We start from the raw sequence: 22,353 nt of genomic DNA on the forward strand, positions 1-22,353 counted from the left end.
TTTCTGGAAGGGATTAAGTTTGAGAACCAAGGTACCACTGTATGGGGTTTTCTCCCCTTCTCCCCCAACTCATACCTGGAACTATGGAAATCCATCCCCAAAGGATCCTGTCAATACCTGTCTTTTTACGGCTTCTGGGAAGTTTCCAAAACCCACATGCTGATGTGCTATGACATAAGTTTTCTAAATATACATGGCACAACATTGCTTTGGTGTAAAAGCATTTCAGAGACTACTGTGACAGCTTTTAGCAGTCCTAGAACTGCTTTATATGCTGGCTGAAATTACCGTATTTTTCGCTCTATAGGACGCACCGGACTGCAGGACGCACCGGGCCATAGGAGGGGGAGAACAGGAAAAAAAATATTCTCCCCCTCTCTGCTCAGCGACCCTTCAGCGAAGCGGGAGGAGAAACGGAGCCCCTTCCATTTCTCCTCCCGCTTCGCTGAAGGGGCGCTGTGCAGAGAGGGGAAACTGTGCAGTGCCTCTCCAGCGAAGCGAAGCCCAGAGAGCGAGAGGCATCGGTGTGCACCAACCCCTCTTGCTCTCCAGGCTTCAGGCGGCTATCCGCAAGCCTTCGGAGCGCAGCGGGAACTCCCACAGCACAGTGCGAACTCCCACTGCCTGAAGCCCCCGGAACGCAGCAGGAGTTCGCACTGCGCTCCGGGGGCTTCAGGCGGCTTCAGCGGAAACAGCGCGAAGCCTCCGGAGCGCGGGGGGAGCTCTCCCTCTGCACTTCGGAGGCTTCGTGTTGCTATCACTGAAGCCAAGGAGCCTGCATTCGCTCCGTAGGACACACACACATTTCCCCTTCATTTTTGGAGGGGGAAGTGTGTCCTATAGAGTGAAAAATACGGTAAGTGCACGGGACTGCACTTTCCTCTTGTGCCTGTCATTTATTTATTCCTGTTGTTGTTGTTGTTGTTGTTGTTGTTGTTGTTGTTGTTAAAATTTGTACACCTCCCTTCATCCACAGATCTTAGGGCAGTTCACGACATAAAAAATGCAGTATAAAAAAGACCAAATATATGATAAAATCAAGAACGAAAAGCCAATCCATAGCCCCCCTCCCACCATTTCCTCCATGGAGCTCAAGGCACATGGCTCTCTCCTTCCCCATTAATCTTCACAACAGCCCTGCGAGGGAGTCAGGCTGTAAGTGGGAAGGTTGGTGGCAGAAACTACCTGAGGGCAAGGCCTCTGGCAGCACTGCAGGACTGTTGTGTTGAAGTGGGGCAACAAAGAGACGGTGAAGGTCTTTCTTGGCCTTCTCCTCCTTGTCGCCCCCCACTCTGGATATGTCACCCCCTTCTTCAGAATAACAATTCCTTAGAGTGTCAGACTAGGACCTGGGAGTCCAGGGTTCGAATCCCCACTTGTCCAGGAAGCTCACTGGGTGTGACTTTGTGGCAGCCACTGCCTCTCAGCTTAACCTACCTCACAGGATTAAATGAGGAGCTGGAGGAGAATCGTATAACCCAGCTTGAGTTCCTTTGAAAGGAAAAAGGTGGGTTTATAAATGCACTAAATGTTGTTTTTTAAAAAAATATTTTTATTGCTTTCCAGATACAAATATGCAATCAAATATAAGAGAAAAAAGATATAACAGAAAAAGAAATAGAAGAAAAGAAAAAAAAAACCATCTTTCAAGAACATTTTTCCATCACCAACCGGACTTCCCCACATCTCCCTCACCCTGCATTCTTTACAATAAAGATATCAGCAAATTATTACCTTGTTTCATGCATTCTTTGTACTTTTAAAATAATATATTTTAAGTTTAAGGTACTTATTATCAATTTACTTTTGCCTTAAATTAAATGTAATGTTACTTTAAACTTTGGTCTTTTCATAATTATAACTTAATTTCCCATATCACTCAGTCTTGTTGCTGGAGCTATATTTTCCAAATCATGCAAATTCTTATAATTCATATAGCTTATAATATTTTTGTAAATAGTCCTTAAATTTTTTCCAATCCTCCTCCATTGTTTCTTCTCCCAGATCTCGGATTCTGCCAGTCATTTCAGCTAGTTCCATATAGTCCATCAATTGCGTCTGCCACTCTTCCAGTGTGGGTAAATCTTGTGTCTTCCAGTGTTTTGCGATAAGAATTCTTGCTGCTGTAGTTGCATACATAAAGAAAGTTCTGTCCTTTTTTAACACTTTCTGGCCGACAATGCCCAAGAGGAAGGCCTCCGGTTTCTTGGGGAAAGTATACTTAAATGAAGAAACAAACAAATCCTAGGGGCTGGCCTGCTACTTTCTGGTGTATTTCTAAAGACAACGAAATCCTTCCACTCTCCAATAATAGCATTCTTATGTTTTATTCCTTTTGTCGATAACAGCTTTACAGCAAGGGCTACACACCACTCTTTTCTACCCCCAAGATTTTAGAGCAGGTCTTTCCAGAAGCCAGAAATGACCACAGCTGCTGCTGCCACCAGAAGAAATCCAATTAAAGGTTTTGCCAGCTGATTTTATTTTGCAAATAGGTTCAATAGGTCTCCTTGCATTACATGGGTCCATGCTCTTTTACCCTGAGCATAATGGCAGTCCTGCTGGCTCGGACCAAAGGTCAGGCAGTGGTGCGCATTCGCAGTCCTCCTGCCTGCTCAGCTCTGCAGCTTTCTCCTGCGGTCCCCCTGCCTAACATCAGGGCTGCGAGCACATTGCCATTCCCTCTGGCTCCAGCACGTTCCAGCTGCTGATGTCCAAAGCTGGGGGCTTCTGGTTTTAGCCAGAATTCATTTGTATCCCAGAGTTTCATGAAATACTGCTGTCTGGTACGTTTTCCTTCAAACCAGCTTCCGTCCAATTTGAAGATGGCAGCTGCCACTAAGTTGAGCTCTGTACAGTTCAGACTGCTCAAATGACAGCTTCCTGATTAATGAAATAAGTACCGTATTTTTCGTACCATAGGACGCACCGGACAATAGGACGCACTTTGTTTTAGAGGGGGGAGAACAAGAAAAAAAATTCTCCCCCTCTCTGCCCAGCGCCCCTTCAGTGAAGCGGCAGGAGGCGCTGCACAGAGAGGGGGAGAACTTTCCCCCTCTTGTTTTCCCGCTCTAAAACAAGGTGCCGTTTAAGGTGCGGTCAGGCGGCTACCTTGGAAGCCTGGAGAGCGAGAGGGATCGGTGTGCACTGACCCCTCTCGCTCTCCAGGCTTCAGGTTCCTTTCGACCTGCTCTTTGGGGCGGGGGAAGCCCACCACCAGCCCCAAAGAGCAGGTCAGGGAACAGCGGAACGGCGCAGCGGAGAGGCTCCTGCCACAGCCGCGCGTCACCTCTTTAGCCGGGAGAGGGTCGCGGGGCTATGGCGTCTTCGCTCCATAGGACGCACACACATTTCCCCTTCATTTTTGAAGGGGAAAAAATGCGTCCTATAGAGCGAAAAATACTGTAGTTCATAAATAGGAGGGGGTTTCAGTCTCAGGGAAACCAAACAAGTAAAGCTCATCAGGTGAAGACATGCCTCCCCTCTCTCTGGGTGGGAACATGGGCAGAGCCAGGATTTTTTTGGGGGGGGCAGGCAACTAGGGGGCAGAACCTCAGTATTTTTATTGACTTTTGTTGATTGGGGGGGCAGCTGCCCCTTCCTGCCCCCACCCCCTTGGCTACAAGGCAACTTGAAATGCGGTGTGTGTGCATTTGTGGAAATAATGTGTTCAAAGCCCCAGTTTCATGAGTGCTAAGTGCTAGGTAGAAACACTTTTATTTGCCTAGGCCTTAGTAAAACATTGATCTGTTTTCTTTGGGGGGGGGGAGGAAATTGCAACTACACAGTGATATCCATCTGTCTTTAATTATGAAATGTTTGTCCTTTGAATGCAGGGTATTGTGGTGGTATTATTGCTAGATTGTTCAGCATCTAAGCACCAAAACTGTGTTTTCTGAAGCTGTTACTGGTGGAATAGGGATTGGGGGGTGGGGGAGATGTACCATGGCAATGGGGGGGGGGCTTTGTGGACTTTTTTGAGTGAGTCCTATACAAGCAGTGCTGACTCCGTGGTTCCTCTGAACTTCAGAGAGGTGGCCTCTGGTAATACACACCACACATTTAAAGTTCTATGACGCCACTGTGAACACTTGTGGCTTTCCCCCAAAAGGATTCTGAGAGCTGTAGTTTGTTAAGGCTGCTGAGAGTTGTCAGAAGACCCCACATTCACCTCCCTGAGCTACAATTCCCAGAGCGATTTAACAACCAACCCTTCTGCAGGAATTGTCACAGAGAACTCTGGGAATTGTAGCTTTGTGAGGGGTCCCCAGATATTTTGCTGGCTGGGGTGAAGGAGACTCTTCCATCAACACTGCTCAGCATCCTCTCTAACACACCTGAGGACAACAAGTGGAGACAAGGCAGGCTGTGTCTCCCGCAACACCAGCGTCTTTTACATCACAGAAGGGCCACAGCTAAAAAAGCCAATGCAATTCTGGGCTGCATCAATAGGAGTATAGCATCTAGGTCAAGGGAAGTAATAGTGCCACTGTATTCTGCTCTGGTCAGACCTCACCTGGAGTACTGTGTCCAGTTCTGGGCACCACAATTCAAGAAGGACACTGACAAACTGGAACGTGTCCAGAGGAGGGCAACCAAAATGGTCAAAGGCCTGGAAACGATGCCTTATGAGGAACGGCTAAGGGAGCTGGGCATGTTTAGCCTGGAGAAGAGGAGGTTAAGGGGTGATATGATAGCCATGTTCAAATATATAAAAGGATGTCACATAGAGGAGGGAGAAAGGTTGTTTTCTGCTGCTCCAGAGAAGCGGACACGGAGCAATGGATCCAAATACAAGAAAGAAGATTCCACCTAAACATTCGGAAGAACTTCCTGACAGTAAGAGCTGTTTGACAGTGGAATTTGCTGCCAAGGAGTGTGGTGGAGTCTCCTTCTTTGGAGGTCTTTAAGCAGAGGCTTGACAACCATATGTCAGGAGTGCTCTGATGGTGTTTCCTGCTTGGCAGGGGGTTGGACTCGATAGCCCTTGTGGTCTCTTCCAACTCTATGATTCTATGATTCCTCTCTAACACACCTGAGGACAACGGGCGGAGACAAGGCAGGCTGGGTCTCCCGCAACACCAGCGTCTTTTACATCACAGAAGGGCCACCCCAGGAAAGGCAAAAAGCCAGTGAAAGGATTTCTGCTGCCATTCAAAACCTTTGGTCTGCGCTTAACCACAGTTAACATGCTCAGACTTGTCTGGGGGCAAACCAGAGCAGGAAAAGACTATCCTTCTTTGAAGCAAAGAGGTTAAACGTAGCGTAAACAGGACCAGTGTGGTCCAGTGGGGACAGAGGAAGGCAAGGGGGTTCACTCCAGTTCTGTGCTGTAGTAACTCAGTACAATGGTACCTCGGGTTAAGTACTTAATTCGTTCCGAAGGTCCGTTCTTAACCTGAAACTGTTCTTAACCTAAAGCACCACTTTAGCTAATGGGGCCTCCCGCTGCCACCGCACCACCGGAGCACGATTTCTGTTCTCATCCTGAAGCAAAGTTCTTAACCCGAGGCACTATTTCTGGGTTAGCAGAGTCTGTAACCTGAAGTGTCTGTAACCTGAAACATCTGTAACCTAAGGTACCACTGTACTGAGACCCCCATCTTCCCAACGCACCCCACACGACAAAGGCGGAAGCAAGGGAGGCTTTTGTTTTTTGCAGCAGGGCTGAAAGTTTCTAGTGCTTTTAAGTTAAAAGAGCCCAGAAGCCGTGGCTGCCATTCATGTCCCTGCAGAGGTGACAGGAGTTTGCATGGTGTTTTATTTGCTTCTTGGCATTTCTGCTGACAGCTCCAGGTGGGGGGAATCCTGACTGTTTGCTTTGCGGTGTACGCAGAAGGGCGGCCGGCCGGTGCCACGAACTTACTTGATCCCCCTACTTGCCAGATGGGAAGATGCCCTGGTGCTTTCTTCATCTACCAGTTTGGCTAGTTTGATTGGCCTCAGGGTGCTTTCATCGAGTTTTCAGGAACATGCCATGCTATGAACATGTTCCTGGACATTTTATCAGGCCACTGAGTAGAATAGGGTCACCTGATGTTTATTTGGGCTCATGGGGTCTGAACTGGGCATGATGGAACTGAAGCAAGGTCTTGGGGGTGAAATAAAAAAATTAAGGTCATATATATATATATATATATATATATATATATATATATATATATATGATGTTAATAAATGCACCAACCAAGCACGCACATCGATATATAAACCACATGTCTGAAACCCCACAGAAAGTCCTGAAACCATTTTGTCCCTCCCAAATTAACCTCAAACATTTCTCTGCAAGGTCAAAGGAAAATGGAAAAGCCTCCCCATGGTCTCCTCCTTCACAAATCCTGTCTGAAGGGTACGTCTGTGTATGAATAGGGTGGGCCTGTGACCTGGATCAGGAACTAACTATTCATCATTACAAAAGACTGGCCAGGCTCCCCAGGGTATCCAATCAAGTAAGTATTAACAGGTAATCTGCCAGAAAGGAGATAAACAACACACTCAGATTTCTGTTGTAGACCACCTCTAGATCATATTTGAGTTCAGGAATGGAGAACCGGTGCCTTCCAAATAGAATCGGGCTCCCGTCAGCCCCAGCCAGCACTCTCAGTGGTCAGGGATGGTCTGTCAACATCTGAAGTCCCTGTGTCTCCCCTATCTCTACGTTAGCAATTGGAGCAATTTACTTTTAATTGCTATCTTAAGATGATTTCAGGCTGCTTATGCCGGGTGCTTGTTTTCAATGCATTTTGCGTGAATCACCCGGAGGACACTGAGAGCGGGCTGTGAATAAATGTCAAAGTAAAATAAATTGTTCATTTGCCTTTGTAAATTTACACCCCACCAAATCAACGAAAGTCCCAGGGCAAGTAATAACCATAAATACAAAAGCAAAAGAATAAAAAGGTACTTAAAACTCTTCTTTTAAAAAAAAATATTTTTTTTTAAAGAAGTTGAATAAAGACAGCCAAGAATCAATACTAATTTCAAGGAGGAGAAGCCGTGAAAGCAGCTAAATACTATTTGAGGTTGAGAAAACAGGACAGGTTTTGCTCAGCGCCTAAAAAGCAGGGGCAGCCCACACAAGGCCCTCCAGATGTTATTGGAGCACAGTGCCTTCCATTGCCGCTGGTTCTTGGCTGTGCTGACCAAGGCTGGAGGAGCCTAAGAACATCTGCAGGAGACCCCTACAGGATTGTGGTGAGAGCACCCATCCAACTGTTGACATTTCTATTCCACCTTAAGGAACAGGCCTGAGATGGTTGCATGTCACATGTCTGTTTACATTCCAGCACAGCTTGCTGGGAACTTCCGTTTGTGTATAGCTTTTGCTTTTGCTGTTCTCTCTGAGATGACATGAGAGAGAGATGACATGTTCCTTTGTTCTGATTTATGATTAATAAATCTGTAGCTGTAGCATGACTTACGCCTCACGCCTACTTCTGTGTGTGAACCACACTCTGCTAATTGCGTGCCCTGGCTTCTGAAGTCCGGGTCGCTGAAATATGAAAGCCCAAATCCGTCACTGCTGTGGGCAGCCAGCTAGCAGGATTCCAGCACATCAGCCCTCTCCCTTTTTGTGGCTTCCAGCAACTGGTATTCAGAAGCATTAGGGATGCGGGTAGCGCTGTGGGCTAAACCACTGAGCTTCTTGGGCTTGCTGATCAGAAGGTCGGTGTTTCAAATCCCCGTGACGGGGTGAGCTCCCATTGCTCTGTCCCAGCTCCTGCCAACCTAGCAGTTCGAAAGCACGCCAATGCAAGTAGATAAATATGTACCGCTGCAGCAGGAAGGTAAACAGCATTTCCATGCACTCTGGCACTTGTCATGGTCCTCCATGCGCCAGAAGCGGTTTAGTCCTGCTGGCCACATGACCCAGAAAGCTGTCTGTGGACAAATGCCAGCTCCCTCAGCCTGAAAGCGAGATGAGCGCCGCAAACCCATAGTCCCTTTGACTGGACTTAACCGTCCAGGTGTCCTTTTGTTGTTGCTGCTGTTTAGTTGTTTAGTCGTGTCTGACTCTTCATGACCCCCTGGACCAGAGCATGCCAGGCACTCCTGTCTTCCACTGCCTCCCGCAGTTTGGTCAAACTCATGTTTGTAGCTTCAAGAACACTGTCCAACCATCTCGTCCTCTGTCATCCTCTTCTCCTTGTGCCCTCCATCTTTGCCAGCATTAGGGTCTTTTCCAGGGAGTCTTCTCTTCTCATGAGGCGGCCAAAGTATTGGAGCCTCAGCTTCAGGATCTGTCCTCCCAGTGAGCACTCAGGGCTGATTTCCTTCAGAATGGACAGGTGTCCTTTACCTTTCCCTTTTACCTATTCAGAAGCATTGCTGTCTCTGACTGTGGAGGCAGAGCATACAGGAATCTGTCTAATCCTTTTATTTTTTGAGTCATCCAAGTTGGGGCCCATCATGGCCTCCTTGGTCAATGAGCGCTGTTGAGCCATGTTTTGTAAACCTTTACGAACTGTATCCTGGTGCTAAATGTGAAGCCAGCCTGCAAGTCTTTCCCCAGCCCTGCCAGGAGATGCCAGGCATGGGGCCTGGCACCGTTCCAAGCAAAGCACGAGCTCTACCCTTGAGCTACGACCTTGCCGCTGGAGATAATGCTGGGTGTGACAGAAAAAGCTCTCGGCGTATTACCTCCTCTCTCTGTTGGGTGAAGCAACCATGAATCAATATTGGCAAGGTGCTCCCTGAAGCCAGCACACCCTGCCCATGGCATGTGATCCTGAAGGGTTCACGAAAGGGTAAAGTCAGAATATCAGGCCAAGGTTTTGTGTCCCCCTCCCCTGAAAAAATTGGCAGGTGAGATGTGCTTGTTCTCACGTCTCCATACTTTGGAACCCAGTTCCTCCATAGCTTGTAAAAGTTATCAAGAAATGCCAGAGTAGCAGTAAAATGTGGATATGCCATATTTTCCTATTCCTGTGCAAACGTCTAGGGGCAGAGCAGATGCCTTTCAAAGTCCAACGATGATTCAGTACATCGGGCCTCTTGTCAACATGTTTGTGTAAGCCCAGAGGCCAGCCAAGTTCATGTCCAGAGAGAGAACTTCTGCTCTCTCTTGCGCAAGCATAGAGGAGCTCCAAGGGCACAAATATATGTTGCAGACAATTTACAACACAGGTTCCAATCGGAGCTATTTCCATGGTTGATTGCGGTGGATTGTGGCATTGGTGCAGCTGGCATCGTTCAATATGGAATGTATCGCTAAATGAACTTTCCTGAACCTGCTTCTAGTTCTTATCACAAATGTATCTTGTCAAGCATCAAGGAGACATCCTGAACAACTAATAGTTTGTGCAGAGGTCAGCACAAGTAATCTGGAAATTAGCAAAAATTAATCAATGCTCCTGTAGAAGATTGGATGAGAGTTAGACAGCAGTGAGATAACATTAAGGCATGAAGCAAAGATAACCTGTTGAGTCATTGCTCACCAGGACTATATGCTTTCAGCTACTAATTAAGCAAACAGCCAGGGTTTTAATAGAGAGGAAACAATCAAAAGAAATAAATATTGGAACTATAAGAATTGCTCGTCCCAAAGTCCACCTCCCCTCTCCACTAGGATGCATTGGCTAAAATGAGTATAAAAACCCTAGATTTTCAATGGCTGGTTCTCTCTCCAAGTTCCAACAAGGAATTTCACTGTACTCAACACTCTCAAGGAATCAACACACACCTATACCTTTCCTCCTCCCTTTCTCACTTTGCTTTTCATGCGGGTTCTGTGGCAAAATTGTCAGACTTACTTTCTTTAGGCTTTTGGGAATAGTTAGGAATTCTTTTACTCTTTGGATCAATGTGTGTATGCAATGAATGATCTGCTGCCTGAAGCAGCATTTATATATTCCGTCTCTTCCATTTCATGCTATAAAACCAACCTTTATTGCTCTGGTGTGAGAACTTCTTGTGGGTGTAAGATTAAGGGTGAACACCAATTCATAACAAATACATGTTATAACTCTAGCAAAAGGTCTTAAATCTCTTGGCAGTGTGTATAAGGAGACCCAAAGGTGGGGGGTTCAGACACAGACCTTGCAACACACTGTACCCCCCCCCAGTGTAAAGTCTAGGCAGGGCCATAGCTATAGTCGGCAAAGGGGGAGCAGGTTTGTTCTTCCAGGGAATTCCAGGTCCCCCACCCTGAAGGTTCACCTGCCATTTAAGAAACCCGAAGAAAATCTCATACCCTTTCATTCATGGAAACAGAAAAAGGGATGGATAACACAGCTTTCCTGTGAGGAGGAAACTGGCCCCTGACTTCCATCATTGAGCCTAAGTAGATGCAGAGAACTTGACATGGCGGACAAGCAATACAATACATAGGCTCCAAAGCTCCCCATTTATTTAATTAAGCCATCCCACCTTTCCTCTAAATTTTGTTGTTTAGTTGTGTTTGTGACCCCCTGGACCAGAGCACGCCAGGCCCTCCTGTCTTCCACTGCCTCCCGCAGTTTGGTCAAACTCATGTTGGTAGCTTCGAGAACACTGTCCCACCATCTCGTCCTCTGTCGTCCCTTCTCCTTGTGCCCTCCATCTTTCCCAACATCAGGGTCTTTCCCAGGGAGTCTTCTCTTCTCATGTGGTGGCCAAAGTATTGGAGCCTCAGCTTCAGGATCTGTCCTTCCAGTGAGCGTTCAAGGCTGATTTCCTTAAGAATGGAGAGGTTTGATCTTCTTGCAATCCATGGGACTCTCAAGAGTCTCCTCCAGCACCAGAATTCAAAAGCATCAATTCTTCGGCGATCAGCCTTCTTTATGGTCCAGCTCTCACTTCCATATATCACTACTGGGAAAACCAGAGCTTTAACTATACGGACCTTTGTCGGCAAGATGATGTCTCTGCTTTTTAAGATGCTGTCTAGGTTTGTCATTGCTTTTCTCCCGAGAAGCAGGCGTCTTTTAATTTCGTGGCTGCTCTCGCCATCTGCAGTGATCATGGACCCCAAGAAAGTTAAATCTCTCACTGCCTCCATTTCCTCCCCTTCTATCTGCCAGGAGGTGATGGGACCAATGGCCATGATCTTCGTTTTTTTTATATTGAGCTTCAGACCATATTTTGCGCTCTCCTCTTTCACCCTCATTAAAAGGTTCTTTAATTCCTCCTCACTTTCTGCCATCAAGGTGTGTCATCTGCATATCTGAGGTTGTTGATATTTCTTCTGGCAATCTTAATTCCGGCTTGGGATACACTAACACTGTGTAAAGGGGAGATTGCTGAAAATACAACTTCAAGAATACTTCCTGGGAATGAATGCTATGGTGATATTACACAGGTCTGTCACCCACTGCAACTAATTCTGAGTCATTTCCAGGTCCGGTTCAGTACACTGTTAGGCAACTCTAACAACTCAACAAACTGCAGCATGTAGAAGCAGGAACCTGCATTTAACAAGGGTTGTTTAATATACTAAACCATGGAAGGTCTTGTTTTTCTCCAAAGCGCCTATGAGTTATTTAAATTGGGCTCGCACTGGTGGCTTGGTCCTGTCTCTGCAGGACACACACACACACACCAGCTTTGCTAGAATGAATCGGAGTCTCATTCGCGCTAATGCCTTTCTTTCTGACAGTTCAGATTGCTGTGCAAGGACAATTTTCAATGCATTATCGTTGCTTGAGTAACAATTGCTTGTTCCAAGCAAAAGAGCACACCTTGAACGTTGGGGAGCTTGGGAGCTTGCTGATATCTTTTCTTCTCTTTTGAAGCCATTAATTAACCTGCTAGTGATTTCTCCTGGATGTGTATGCCTGTCTTTAATTAAGATTGTGTCTGATCTGTTTATATTGCAGTTGGAGCAGAAGTGAGCTGAGGGGGAATGTTCTCTGTTGAACGGCACCTCCTGTGTCTCTTCCCCCTTCGGTGTCCTGCGTCATGTTTTGAGCATCACTGCCTTGCATGTAAAATGCAGGTAGATATTGGATGGGCTTGCATCACAATAGCAAATTCTGAGGATCAGGGAGAACTGTCGATGGCAGTGGTTTTCACCCTTTTTGAGTCCGCGGCTCCCTTAACCAAGCACAATTCTTCTCTCTCGTGGGAACCACTTACACTGGAAGATAAGGGGGTGCAAGTCAAAGCCACTGGCTTCCTGAATCTTCCTTGGAGAGAAAGAGAGAGAGAGAATGCAGGAAATAAGGGCTTCAAGTTAGTGAAAGGAGGGCCCCCTGGCAGGGATGGAAGAAAGGGGTGGGGGGCGAGGGCCCCCGGGTGTCACCACTAAGGGGGTGACAAAATAGTGGGCAGCACTCACCACGGGGCCTGCAGCTTGCCCGAGCCACGTATCTCCCCTGGGATTGGCGTGGTGGCTTGGGTGCCCGCAGACTCCGTGCTGCCCCAAACGGTCCGCCTGCCACCTCCCCCTCGGCTGTAGGGCGGCTGAGTGGGAGGAGGCAGGCAGACTCACCCCTGGGCGCAGGGCACACGTGTCACCTCAGGCACCCTATCAGCTTTCTCCGCTGCTTCCCCCTGGGGCTTCATTGAATGTTGCTCAGGGTGCCACAGTGCACTGGTTGACAACCAATTCTCTATGGACTTCACGACTGCAAAGACATAGTCATGACCGTTAGTCATGTTCATATTATTTCATTTATTGCATTCCTTTTTATTGCACCTCAGACGATACAAATGTTTGAGGAATAAAATCAGACCAGAAGAATAAAAAGGGGGTTTCAAAACATAAAAGCAGACTCTCCTTCTCCCTGTCCTGCGATCCTTCCCACGTGTATTCTACGGCTGGAGAACTGGATTGCCAAATCCATATACAGTGGTACCTCGGGTTAAGTACTTAATTCGTTCCAGAGGTTCATTCTTAACCTGAAACTGTTCTTAACCTGAAGCACCACTTTAGCTAATGGGGCCTCCCGCTGCCACCGCACCACCGGAGCACGATTTCTGTTCTCATCCTGAAGCAAAGTTCTTAACCCGAGGTAATATTTCTGAGTTAGTGGAGTCTGTAACCTGAAACGTCTGTAACCCGAGGTACCACTGTACTGAGACCCCCATCTTCCCAATGCACCAAACACAAGAAAGGCGGAAGCAAAGGAGGCTTTTGTTTTTGCAGCAGGGCTGAAAGTTTCCAGTGCCTTTAAGTTAAAAGAGCCCAGAAGCCGTGGCTGCCATTCATGTCCCTGCAGAGGTGAAAGGAGTTTGCATGGTGTTTTGTTTGCTTCTTGGCATTTCTGCTGACAGCTCCAGGTGGGGGGAATCCTGACTGTTTGCTTTGCGGTGTACGCAGAAGGGTGACCAGCCAGTGAACTGATAAGTGTGCCACGAACTTACTTGATCCCCCTACTTGTCGGATGGGAAGATGCCCTGGTGCCTTCTTCATCTGCCAGTTTGGCTAGTTTGATTGGTCTGGGGGTGCTTTCATTAGTGTTTCCAGGAACATGCCATGCTCTGAACATGTTCCTGGACATTTTATCAGGCCACTGTGTAGAACAGGGTCACCCAATGTTTAGCACCACTTTAGCTAATGGGGCTTCCTGCTGCTGCCGTGCCGCCGGAGCACGATTTCTGTTCTCATCCTGAAGCAAAGTTCTTAACTCAAGGTACTATTTCTGGGTTAGTGGAGTCTGTAGCCTGAAGCGTATGTAACCTGAAGCGTATGTAACCCGAGGTACCACTGTAACTGAGAATTTTGAAAGACAGGTGCAGATTAGTTTGAGAAATGTGAATCTGGCAGGTTCTGATTAAAACATGAACTGATTTCTCCTCCATGCCTATTTAAGAGGTCCAGAAGCAATTTACAGCCATGAGCGTGTCTCTCTGTACACAACTAGCAAGTGTCTCCAGTTTTCTTCTGGGAACAACACCTGAGCAACACCTGAGGCTTCTGCACCCGCTCTCAGAGGGGCTGAGATGCGACCAGGGTTCCCTCTTTCTCCTTTTGGGGAGCACCTCGTGGCACCATCTTCAGTACTATTGGTTTCTCCGGCACTACGAAGGCTTGCTTTCTCATCTCCAGGGGAATCTACAGCAAGGTGAGAAACAAAAGAAAGCAATTAGTTAATGAGTCAACCCAGCTTGACATTCAGACTCCTGACGGAAGCTCACAGGGAAGTATCAGCGCTTTGGTTTCGCTGGCTTTAATTAAAACATGTGGCTCAATCCTATCCATGCCTTGGGCAACAGTGCCAGACACTGACTTGCACATAGCACCTTCCTTTTGGGGGACTGATGTATCTTGGGTGACAGAGGCAGGATGGGTGCCAGCCTAGTGTCAGATGTAGTCCCAGCTTCCTTTCTGAAGGAAGAGGGTCCTGCGTAGCAGGAGAAGATGGTGGACAACCCCTCCCTTTTGATGCGATTGATTTTTTTGCAGAAATAATCCAAACCATAGACTTTTCCACTGACACCTCTCACTGTTAGTAATTATGCTTCAGCCACTCTGGCTATCAACAGAATTGGATTATCCCCCAGTTTCAGACTGTATAGACTCAATGGTGCTTGAACTATACAACCCATATTTACCAGTGGAAGAGCTGAATATCTTATTCTTTTCAATACTTAATATCTTTTTCTTTTCTTTTACCTCCTTGAGCTTCCCACTGGTGAAGGTTGGAGGCTGGAGAGGGAACATTGTTCGTACTTTGCCTTCAAAGATGTGTTGGCCTCCAAGATCCCATCTAAGCCTATATCCGAGAGAAGACAAAAGCAGTTTCAAACCAATGAGTGGCATAGTCAGGTTCTGAACCCACGACAGATCTGGAACCAATAATATCCAGCAGGCAATTGTAAATGGAATAAACATGGAGTGCAGTGATGACTGGGTCACTAAGTTCACACTTGACTTTTAGAGAGGAGTTAATCTGCCCTCCCCATTACCCCACCCTGCCCCAGTTTGGTGCCAATGGAGTGGCATGTAGAAACTCTCCTCCTTTCGTTATACTATTGTATAGTTAAGAAGTTGGTGAACATGGAGAACTCTTTCACAACTCTTTTATGATAGCCAGATCCAGCGTAGCTAATATAGGCTTTCAGCCCTCGTAAATCCTGGATTAAGAGTAAGGAAGAAGAGGCACATTCTAGTGAATCAAAAACAAGCGAGCTACAGGTAGCCTTCACCTGGTGCCTTCAAGATGTGTTGGCCCACATCTCCCATCAGCCCATGGCAACAGGCACTGATGGGAGCTGTAGTCCAAAGCCTCTCCATCGCGACTGACTGGTGAAGGTTGGCTGAGGGAGTCTGCCATAGCAGTTAATGGTGAAGCCTCTAGCAGGGACTCGTCGCTGGTTTGATGTCACAGAAAGATGGGGCAGTCAGGAGTCTCTACGGACATATATGCCTGAAGGCTCTTTGCTGCTTGCTTGTTTCCTTACTCTCCAAGTCCCCATCCTCCATTGTTTTATAAGCCAAGGGAGCAACACCTTTTGCTAGTCAAAACCAACTAGAAAAACACATATCAGAAGGAGGGTTGCCCTGTTACTCTGCTGAAGCAAAGAAAAAAGTCAATGCAAGAGCCTTCCGGCACAGCATGATACTGCCTGAGAGCTCCTGTGGAAGCATTTGCATGCATGGGCAAGGAAGACCCGCCAGCTCAGAGCCTTAAGCTTCAATCTGACACATGCTTGCCTGGAAGCATAGCTTCCCTGTCCCCTTTTTGACAATATTGGCTCATAGTCTTCTTTCTGCTCAGAAACTCTATCTTCCCTTTGATTTTAGGCAATAAGCTATCAGAGGCCACTACAAGGCAGGGTCTTATCTCTGCATGTTTTCTGCCTTCCTTTCCTAGCAAGGGCATTAGCAATGAGTAAGTTGGGCACAGAGACCCTCATAACTGACACCTTAGATAATGCTTATTATGCCAACTGTAGCATTAGCCAGAACCAATTTGAGAATGACACCTAACAGATAAGAAAGGCGTTTAAGATGATGATGATGATGATGATTTATTACTTATACCTTGCCCATCTGACTGGGTTTCCTCAGCCACTCTGGGCGGCTTCCAACAGGAGATTAAAAATACATTAAAACATCAGTCATTACAAAACTTCCCTAAACAGGGCTGCCTTCAGGTGTCTTCTAAACATCAGATAGTTGTTTATTCCTTTGACGTCTGATGGGAGGGCGTTCCACAGGGTGGGTGCCACTACTGAGAAGGCCCTCTGCCTGGTTCCCTGTAACCTCACTTCTCACAGTGAAAGAATCACCAGAAGGCCCTCAGCACTGAACCTCAGTGTCCTGGTAGAACGATGGGGGTGGAGACGCTCCTTCAGGTATACTGGGCCGAGGACATTTAGGGCTTTAAAGGTCAGCACCAACACTTTGAATTGTGCTCAGAAATGTACTGGGAGCCAATGTAGATCTTTCAAGACCAGTGTTTTGTGGTGTCGGCGGCCGCTGAGACAACTTCATGTTTGGAACCTCCAACTGAAAGTTCACTTGAAGGGCCCACAAGCTGTTCCTTGGCTTAGATAGCCAACAATATTGTTAGAAAGGATTGTGCACACCACAATCATGTATGGAAAATACTATAAAGGTGTCATGAATTTTTCATGCTCTGCCCAACTTTTGGAGACAACCGCTGAGCCATTCTTGCTGCAGCCTGAATAAAGCTGTATTCTTTCCACATGCGCTTTGTCTTTCTTTGGCTTGTAGAACTGGCATAATGAGACCCCCTCCGAAGGGTAACAAGAGTGAAACCCATTTAACTTAATGGGGCTTACCTCTGAGTAGACATGCAACCGCCCCCTGGCAAACTGAAGGAGCTACATTCTTAAGAATGCCAATGCTAAATAAGCCCACAAGATAAAAGGCAGAAAACTACAGACAAGTACCGGAATGTTTTTGAGATTCCAAAGCGATCCAGTTGCATATTAAGTATTTTTCCACCCCAGAACATTTCCTTCTTCGGGTCAAACAATGAGATTTGGGATAACCTGAGAAATACAAACTGTTCATAAAAGGTCACTTACCCTCAGCTCCTGCCATGTTTCTGAAAGCACTCGGTATCAAATAACCATCATACTCTTTTAAGAAACATTTAAGAACGACCTTTCTGGGCTGGATTTTGGCCACTTTTCAGGAGCACCTCTGATCCCAAGAGGGGAGGCAGTGTTACCATATTTAAGGCGGGGTGCCTTTCAGGGCCTAACCCCCCCCCCTTTAAGGGTATCAGAGTCCCCCATGTTTGCTAGTGGTCAGAGATGAATGAGCGGAGGCAAGTTCCAGTGAAATCAAAGCTGATCTTTATTATTCTGTTGATAATAGCAATAATTTTATTATTTAATGCTGCCCATCTGGCTGGGTTTCCCCAGCCACTCTGGGTGGCTTATAGTACATATAGAAACGTAGTAAAACATTAAACGTTAAAAACCTCCCAATTCAGAGCTGCCTTCAGATGTTTTCTAAAAGTCAGGCAGTTGTTTATTTCCTTGACATCTGAAGGGAGGGTGTTCCACAGGGTGGGTGCCACTGCCGAGAAGGCGCTCTTCCTGGTTCCCTGTAACTTCACTTCTTGCAGTGAGGGAACTGCCAGAAGGCCCTCGGAGGTGGACCTCAGTGTCTGGGCTTAACAATGGGGGTGGAGGTGCTCCTTCAGGTATCCTGGGCTGAGGCCGTTTAGGGCTTTGAAGGCCAGCACCAACCCTTCAAATTGTGCTCGGAAATGTCCTGGGAGCCAGCGAAAATCCTTTAGGGCCAGTGTTATATGGTCCCGGCGGCCACTCCCAGTCACCAGTCTAGCTGCCGCATTCTGGATTAACTGTTTTTTCAGAGTCAACAAGTTCCCCGCCTCCTTCATAAGAGGCAAAGACTCAACGCGAGGTGCACAAAGACTCTTTAAAGACTTTTGAAAATTGCCCAACCACCCAAAAACATCATTCAAACATCACAGAAAGAGGTGGTCTACAGACAGAAATTTTAGTGTGTGTTGACTGGATACTGGATAATGGTCACAGTTTGCATCATCTGGGCCAGTATGGGAATATCCCTTTGTCAGTGCAATTTTTCTAGAAAAAGAGGTGCTTGAACTCCCGATGAACACCTCCCTCCTTCTTTTAGAATGGCAATGGCACCCACCAGAGAGGTGCTGGAACTGAGTTCCTGTGAGTTCCCTCTGAAAAAAATCCTTGCCCTTTCTCATGATAAATACTTTCTTCCCTGGATCCCTTTGGCAAACTTACCCCTACTGATACACAGAAGATGCTCTATGGACAGTCTGCTCAGCTTGACAGATACTTGCCAGACTGGTTTCGCAGGGAGGAGTAAGGCCCTAGGAGAGGATTATTCACACATGCCCTACATAAACTGATCAGGACCTCAATGCATGGAGAGGAGGAATTAATCATATTTAATTGCTTTGTGTACACCGCTTGAGAGTTGTTTTTTCATTATGCAGAATGCAAATCCTTCTCAGTAAATAAATAAAGTAGTAAAGTGATCTGCAATGAACAAAGTCATGCAATGTCTTAAGATAAAGAACACACAGAAGTGCAGCTGAAATCCTCAGGTATTCATAACTGCTGAACTTTAGCCTGTCCTTCTCCCCAACGTGCATCATTCAACGGAGGAGTCTTTCTCTCTGGAGAAGACCCAGCCCAGTGGTGCAGCCCAGAACCCCACTGCCTTATTCTGCAATTAAAGTTGCCAGAAAACAAGGCAGGGATTTGTCCGCCCCACCTCACTAAGCTTTCAATAGGGGGGTGGTGGGGGCAGGAAGTAATTGGCCTGCACAGCTCCTTCTGGCGGGACCTCAATGAAATCACCCACCGATTGCTAGAGATCTGCTCTGCATTTATAATAAAGAGAGGCTCCAAAGTCCTCCTGCTGATTTCTCCCAGTTCATTGCTTCCCTGTTCTCTTTATCTTGAGCCAACACCCTTGTTTTTTGCTGTACTTCATAATAATAATAAAAAAATCATTATTTATTTTTATACTTGCAGTGTGTGTTGAGTTACATAAAGAGAAGATGAAAATGGCAAACTAAGTTTCAGTGGGTGTACTCTGAATGAAAGTAGTTGAATACAACACATGGAGCCCAACATTATTCTTTTTTTACAGGCCTAGGTAGCAAAAGGTCACTCAACCTCCCCCCCCCCGGGGTATTTCTATAATTTTATTTACGCGGTTGTGTCCACAAAGGTGGTCCAGAGACTTCCATCAGTTCAGTTATGATCAGTGGGAGTTTGCTCAAGGCCAAGTGGTTAAACCGCGTGATCATAGAATCTTAGAGTTAGAAAGGACCCAAGGGTTATCCAGTCCAACCTCCTGCAAATCAGGAATCTCAGCGAGATCACACACGACAGATGGCCACCCAACCTCTCCTTAAAAACCTCCAAGGAAGGAGATTCCACAACCTCCTGAGGGAGACCATTCCACTGTCAAAGAGCTCTTACTGTCAGAAAGTTTTCCCTGATGTTTAGCTGGAACCTCCTTTCTTATATCTTGAAGCCATTGCTTCAAGTCCTACCCTCCAGAGCAGGAGAAAACAAACTGGCTCCCTCTTCCATGTGAGAGTCCTTGAGATATTTGGAGATGGCTTCCATATCTCCTCTCAGTCTCCTCTTTTCCAGGCTAAACATGCCCAGGTCCTTAAGATTTAATTTCCAGACCCTTGATCAGCTTGGTTGCCCTCCTCTGCACACGTTCCAGCTTGTCAACATCCTTCTTAAATTGTGGTGCCGAGAATTGGACACAGTATTCCAAGTGTGGCCTGTACATCCTCCAGAGTTGTCATCTTCTCCCCTGTTTTTGAGCTTTCAAGCCCTCGCAGTCCTGGGCTAGACAGAGTAGGTCAGGAATTGGCTGCTTCTGCCCACGAACTTTGTCCTGTGTCTCCATTCCTTCACTCTCTCCCTCTGCTGTTGAGAGTTTGGGAGGGGAGTTCAAAATAAAAGGCTTGTGGCATCATGGTTGGCACCCAGAAGATGGAAGCCCTTCCAGGGACTACTTCTAGGTGGGTGCCAAACACAGTTTTGTTTCAGATTTATAAGATAAGGCTCTTTCAGCATGCTGTGCTTCTAGAGCTGCTTCTACATCCCAACCCTATGCAAGTTTACTTGGAAGTAGATATCCTTGCAGTTGAGAGGCTGCTATCTCCTAAGGCTTTCAGAAGACTTAAAATGCTCCTTCTACTTTCAGAGTTATAAATTAACCCAAGTAAAGGAAGATAACAGAGTGGTACATACAGCATGAAAATGCCTAGGAAGGCAATGAGAAGGAACCATGTCTCAGTGGAGAAACTTGGAAGGAGATCCATCTTGTTGCCCCTTGATGTCTCTCTGCCTCTGGCTTTGATCAAGGATTTCTATTCTCTTTCTGCTTGTTCAGGGCTGGAGCTCAAAGGGAGAAAATATTCTCACAGTATCGTTTGCGATCTGTTTGTCTTCCTTCAATTAATGGGCCAAGCTTGTTTCCTTCGATGTGAAAAGAGGCCAGGTGAGAATTCCTTGTCATTGAAGTGGATGGTTCCCTTGGAAGATGGGGCAAGCTTTCCATCTGCTGCTTTGGGGGGAGGGGGGAGCCCCCAAACTGATGGATTCACTTACAAGAAAGGATAAACCTTAGGAAGAATGTTCTATGAGCCATGGGTCAGTGGGATAAGTAAAGGTAAAGGTAAAAGGGACCCCTGACAGTTAAGTCCAGTCGCAAACAACTCTGGGGTTGCGGTGCTTATCTCGCTTTACAGGCCGAGGGAACTGATGTTTGTCCACTCCGTGGAAAGTTTTTCCAGGTCATGTGGCCAGCATGACTAAGCCACTTCTGGCGCAATGGAACACCAACACCAGAGCAGTGCACGGAAACACCGTTTACCTTCCTGCCGGAGTGGTACCTATTAATCTACTTGCACTTTTTGTCGTGCTTTCAAACTGCTAGGTTGGCAGGAGCAATGGGAGCTCACCCCGTTGTGGGGATTTGAACTGCTGACCTTTTGATCGGCAAGCTCAAGGCTCAGTGGTTTAGACCACAGCGCCACCCGTATCCATGGAATAGACTTCCTCAAAAGATGGTGGGCTCTCTTTCCTTGAAGGCTTTTAAACAGAGGTTGGATCCCTTTCAAGTCTATGATTCTATGACAAACATGAAGACAGATTGAGGGGGGATCCAGCTGCCATGGTTACTCTGGTGGCAACCTTTGAGGGGGTCCAATTCTGGTCCTCTGCACCCTGATGCTGTGGTTTTAAATCCAGAGAGCTCTTGCCTGCCAGTCCCTGGCCTCAGCAAGTTCCTGATCACATAACATCAAGCTCAGAGCCAGGATCCCAGAAATGGGGGCAGGGGGGCCTGGCTTTTGAGCAAGCAAGTCTCAGTCTCCCTTAGATACATTGACAAAATCAATGTCTGGTGGTGAATATCTGCAGTGAAATCAAAATTGAAAGTGAATGGGGCTACGTTGCAAAGATTACCAAATGCTTCTGGCAGCTGTGAGGCTAGAAGTAGCCAGTCACAGGAAGGCCGCAGTTACCCCCACCTCAAAGGGGTGTCATGTGGGTGGGGGCACCAGGGCAGTTTCCCTGGGTGCAAAATTATTAGGGGTGCAAAAATTCAAAAGGGGAAAAAAAGTAGTACAGTGGTACCTCAGGTTAAGAACTTAATTCATTCTGGAGGTCCATTCTTAACCTGAAACTGTTCTTAACCTGAAGCACCACTTTAGCTAATGGGGCCTCCCACTGCCGCTGTGCTGCTGCCACGCAATTTCTGTTCTCCTCCTGAAGCAAAGTTCTTAACCCAAGGTACTATTTCTGGGTTAGCGGAGTCTGTAAGCTGAAGCATCTGTAACCTGAAGCGTCTGTAACCCGAGGTACCACTGTAATGATAAATTAAGAATAGAGTGCCCTCTGCCTCACACAGAATATCTCCCAGTTTTCACACGGGCAGACTGAGGAGCAGATTTGGGCGTTGGCCAGTTGTTAGGGCACCCTCTGTATGGGCTTTAGAAAGATACCCGCTCCTGACCAATCCCCCGTCCCACTCTCAGCTGTGCTCAGTACTCATGGGGCACAGCAGCTGCCACTCAGGTCTCTAAGCTATTGCCCCTTTGTTCCAGCCTATCGGCAGGTGGTGTCAAGGATATTTGCCTTGCCCCGGGCACTAGCAACCCACAATACACCACTGCCACCTCCAAGGGATGGTGGCAATGTCCGAATACTCAACTCAGCCCTGAAGGATAGGCAAAGGTATAGAGAAACAGGATAAATTTGACATGATTTGTTTTACTTATACTAATGATGTGAATGGCAATAAAACCAGGATTAGGCGCCAATCAACAGATGCATCTTTATAGTGTGGATATTTTTGTTTTGCTGTATTTTGGAGAAATCAATAACAAAAATAATTGTTTTTAAAAGGAAGCAGTAGGAACCTGGTTTTGTTCCTCAGCTGATGATACTGTAGACTGTGACTCCATG

This window comes from Podarcis bocagei (assembly GCF_964188305.1).
Source record: "Podarcis bocagei genome assembly, chromosome: 14".
Lineage (NCBI taxonomy): Eukaryota > Metazoa > Chordata > Lepidosauria > Squamata > Lacertidae > Podarcis > Podarcis bocagei.